General features: G+C 41.6%; 1 pseudogene; it reads right to left on the minus strand.

The window, feature by feature from the left end:
- Positions 1–3,334: 3,334 nt before the first annotated feature.
- On the minus strand, positions 3,335–4,476 carry LOC100446104 (dnaJ homolog subfamily B member 6-like; annotated as a pseudogene).
- Positions 4,477–5,147: the final 671 nt, after the last annotated feature.

Here is a 5,147-nt window from a genome sequence, read left to right on the forward strand (position 1 = left end):
AGCAAATATTAATTCCCCAAACACAAATGTTATGACAAGAGCTTTTGTTAAAGGAAGGGTTAAAAAAAATTTTGATCTGAGCATCCTGGTGTCCAGTGCAAAGAGGCAAACATTATTCAATCCATCAAAGTCCAAAAAACTGAAAGAAAACACACATACACACACAGACACAGCCCAAAAAACTAAAAGCAAACTGACTGCATAGTTTTGATCAGTGATGCCTGAAAATTTTTTTTTTTCCTTGGAGGTGTTAAAAAAAAAAGGGCACATCCTCAACAATATCCCTAAAATAAATATAACACTGAATTTAAAAAAAATCAGTGAAGGCGGCAAACCATAGCCTGGCTACTGCAGAAAATAGAATCTTTTGCCTAAGTTATTGTTGATCCCATCTTGTCCTTGTGAGTTCAAGATCTTGTGTGATTCTCAGAATTGACTCATTAAAAAAAAACAAAACAAAAAAGGGACCTTATTGAACATTAGGAGCCTCATGCTTAACCTCAGAAATCCTACGGAAAATACTTGATTATTTAAATTTGATTACCACCTGTAATTCCAGCACTTTGGGAGGCAGAGGCAGGAGGATGGCCTGAGGCCAGGAGTTCAAGACCAGCCTGGACAACATAGCTAGACTCCAACTCTATTTAAAAAAAATAAGTAAATAAAAAAAAATAAATTTGATTACCAAAAAAATTAAACTTATGTATGAGAAATACCATAAACAAAGTCAAAAGATAAATGATAAATTGGGAAAAGGTTTGCCGACACCTACGGTAAAGAGAAAAATTGTGTCTTCTGAGAAGGCACCCTCCCCCTGCTCTAATTTGTAGGAAAGTGTTGACAGTGTGGGGAAGACCCTCTACAGAAGATACTCTGCTATAATTTTTGGATCTTATAAAATGTCTGTGAAAGCCTTTCTCCCAGAATCAGGCTTATCTAGAGACAGGGCTCAACTTCAAAGCTGCCGGGACACCCTGGAGCTTGTAACATGTCCATGTTCGGGCAGGCCTATGGCCTCTACCTTAGTTCCTGATGCTTTAGTAGCAAACTGATGCAATAGTAGTTGGTCATGGCTATGAGGTTGGGGCTGGGTGGACCGGTCCTGGGCACCCCACTTGGGCAATCTCTCCCTAAAGTAGGTTTTGGCTTCCCGTTTTGACTTGTAGATAATACCATTATATGCTTATTGCCTGCTGGGTCTTCCCAAGGATCTCTCATAGGACTTCAGTCTACCAAGTCTAGGATAAGACATGCCAGTCTCTTCTCCTGAAGCCCCTCCTCCTGTTCCTTATCTCCCCTGGAAAGTCGCCACCACTCACCTGCTCAAGCCCCAAGCTGGGTGGGACCTATACTTCCTTCTCTTTCGCTTTCCTGCAGGTCTGTTGTGTCACTGGTCTGTTGACTCTGACTCCATTATTTTTCTAGTGTCTTTCTACTTTCCTCTCTTCCTGCTGCTTCTGCCTTGGTTTGGTCACTATACTCTTTCTGAAATGCAAATCTGATCAGACCACTTATATTTATTTATTTATTTATTTATTTATTTATTTTGAGGCCAAGTTTCGCTCTTGTCGCCCAGTCTGGAGTGCAGTGGCATGATCTCAGCTCACTGCAGCCTCCGCCCTGTGGGTTCAAGCAATTCTCCTGTCTCAACCTCCCAAGTAGGTGGGATTACAGGCGCCTGCTACCACGCCCAGCTAATTTTTGCATTTTTAGTAAGAGGCGGGGTTTCACCATGTTGGCCAGGCTGGTCTCGAACTCCTGACCTCAGGTGATTCACCCCCTCGGCCTCCCAAAGTGCTGGGATTACAGGTGTGAGCCACTGTGCCCAGCCGATCATACCGCTTTTTGCTTAAATCCTTTCAGTGGCTTACTGATACTATTAGTGTAAAGGCCAAACTCCTGCTCTTGTCTAGTGGGGCAGAAAACAAACATATAAGCAGATATTTTGATACATTCTATAATAAAGGTCATTTTAGATAAGTACAATCAAGAAAATAAAAGTGTGATGCACTAGATGTGAGTGTAGATGTTAGTATAGCTGGAGTTTGGGGAGGAAGATGACATTCATGCTGACCCTGGTCTATGAGAGAAAGCACAGTCGGGCAGCTCCCCTCCTTCCTCTCCCACCTTTATTTTTGGTATAAATTGATGGTGTTTATGTGCAGTTTTGTTACATGCATAGATTGCATAGTAGTCAAATCAGAACTTTTAGGGTATCCATCATTTGAATAACATACGTTGTACCCGCCAACTAATTTCTCATCATCTACCCTTCCCCTTGCACCCTCTCAGTCTCTGTGGTCTGTCATTCCACTCTTAACTTGCATTGTGTGGACATTTTTCAGAACCTACTTAAGAGTGAGAACATGTGATACTTGACTTTCTGTGCCTGGCTTGTTTCACTTAAGATAATGACCTGTGGTTCCATCCATGTTGCTGCAAAAGACGTGATGTCCTTATTCTTTTATGGCTGAATAATATTCCATGGTGTATATGTATCACATTTTCCTTATCTAATCATCATTGATGGACACTTAGGTTGATTCCATATCTTTGCTATTGTGAATAGTGCTGTGATAAACATACAAGTGCAGGTATTTTTTTTTTTTTTTTTGAGACATAGTCTTGCTCTGTCACCTAGGCTGGAGTACAGTGGCATGATCTTGGCTCACTGCAACCTCCGCTTCACAGGTTCAATTGATTCTCCTGCCTCAGCCTCCCGAGTAGCTGGGACTACAGGCACACGCCACCACGCCTGGCTAACTTTTGTATTTTTAGTAGAGATGGGGTTTCACCATATTGGCCAGGCTGGTCTTGAACTCCTGACCTCAAGTAATCTGCCCGCCTCGGCCTCCCAAAGTGCTGGGATTACAGGCGTGAGCCACCGCGCCCGGCCATTTTTAATTTATATTAAACAAGAAATGTATTACCATTAATGCATTAATATCTTTCACTACTAAATACTGAAAAAAAATTGAAATTATTTCTGTAGAAGATTTGTCCTGGCAATGTTAACTTCACAGCAGACCGACACTATGTGGCTCACATTTCAGACACAATGGAAAAGCAGATCCATGCTGGTGTTAGTGTGCAATCTTCTCTTACACTAAAGTCAGGGTCACCTTGGAGTACATTTAATAAAAAAGCAAAGAGCATACAGAGATTTACAATAATTTTAAAGACAAAAAAAATGGTCCTTTTATGTTGTCCCAACAATAAACTCAAAAGTCTATGACAAATAGAGGTTCTGATGAGTTGTTTATAAATTCTGTAGATTAGGTATAATTATACTGAAAGTGGAGTTCATTTGAAGTCTTCAAAAAAAAAAGTTCCTGTTAATCCTCAGATGATGCTTGCTACAGTTTAACATTTCTGTTTAGTGCATGCATTGAATTACTTGTTACCCAAGCGCAGCAGCTGCTCCTTGCCACTTATTGTTAAGGGCTTTAACTGGCCGTCTTCTTCAACTTCTTCCCTTTCTTGACCATTCTCGACAATTCTCTTTGCAGTCTCTTGAAGTCAAATTTAAGTGCAAATATATTACATAAAAGAGGTAATGCTATGAAATATTATCTATTAATAGCTAGACATAAATTTGTTTCCAAAATGAGACCTAGGGATTCTGGAGCTGGGAGAAAGAGAAAGAGGCCTGGTAAGCATGGGTCCTGCCGTGGGACCTGTGTGAGAATCCCTGTTCATTGGGAGGGAGCAGTAGGGGGAGTTGTGAGAGATAAAGGGGAAGTGAAAAAGAAAGGAGAGTATATTCGTTCATTTTCATACTGCTATAAAGAAATGCTTGAGACTGTAATTTATAAAGGAAAAAGGTTTAATTGATTCACAGTTCCGCATGGCTGGGGAGGCCTTAGGAAATGTAGTGATTTTTCTGTCATTAACCATTTTAGTAGAAGTTGATATCGATTTGAAGTTGTTTATCCCACTACCACCAAATGATGTAGAAGAGAATGAAGTGAGGTCTCCCTGACCTAGTGACCCAAATGAAGTAAATCCTGTATCAAAAGAAGAAAATCCATTTCCAAAAGATGGAAATCCACTGAATGAGGAGAAAAACGACCCCATCCCTTGGCTTCTGCTTCTTCAGGGACCCCTTCAATTCCCAAAAAAAGTCGTCAAAAGAAGTCAAATGAAAATGGGTCCCTTTCACAAAAAAATTCCCTGAAGACATCATCTGGTTTACAGAATGTGAAGCCAAAATCAAACGGACCATCAAAATGACTTCCACCTCCCCCTCCACCGGTTCATCCTTCTTTGCCATATTTGTCATAGATGTCCCGTTTCTTAGCATCTGACAGCCCCTCATAACGCCTCCACTACTTGTTTGAATTTTCTCTCTGCTTCTTCTTTATTCTCAGGATTTTGATCTGGGTGCCACTTCAGGGCCAGTTTCTGATACACCTTTTTAATATCCTTGGGTGAAGCATGTCTCTGCACACCGAGAACTTCCTAGTCAACCACCATGTTTTAAGAGATTGTTGGAATAGGTCAGAGGACAGAGGCGGCTGGTGGCGGGATGCAGGGGGAGCCGCGTGGCGGCCCAGATCTCCTCCTGGCTCCAGGCACTGCTGTGCTGGCGGCAGCGGCTCCTTGTGCTTTCCTTTCCCTCATTTCTGAGATTTTAATTTTGAAAAAAATGAGACGGGGTCTTGCTATATTGCCCAGGCTGGTCTCAGACTCCTGGCCTCAAGCAATCTTCCCAGCTTGGCATCCCAATTATGCCGGGATTATAGGCATGGGCCACCAAGCCCAGCCAGAAATGCCACTGATTTTTGTATATTGATTTTGCATCCTGCAACTATATTAAATTCATTTACAAATCTAAGATTTTTGGTGGAGTCTTTAGATTTTTCTAGGCATAAGATCATGTCATCTGCAAACAGGGACAATTTGACTTTCTGTTTTTCAATTTGGATGCCTTTGATCTCTTTCTCTTGCCTTATTGCCCTGGCTAGGACTTCCAGTACTATGTTGAATAGCACTCTCCTACCTCTTTGAAGGCACTGTACTTTGTGGCTTCGAGGCTTTTAGACAGACTGTTCTTTCTGCCTCATTTGTTCCTCTCTCTCTCTTCAAGTGACTAAGAATTACCTTCAGGTCACTTCTTTAAGGGAGACTGCCCATCCCATGGAACT

Source organism: Pongo abelii, chromosome 7 (genome assembly GCF_028885655.2).
Source record: "Pongo abelii isolate AG06213 chromosome 7, NHGRI_mPonAbe1-v2.0_pri, whole genome shotgun sequence".
Lineage (NCBI taxonomy): Eukaryota > Metazoa > Chordata > Mammalia > Primates > Hominidae > Pongo > Pongo abelii.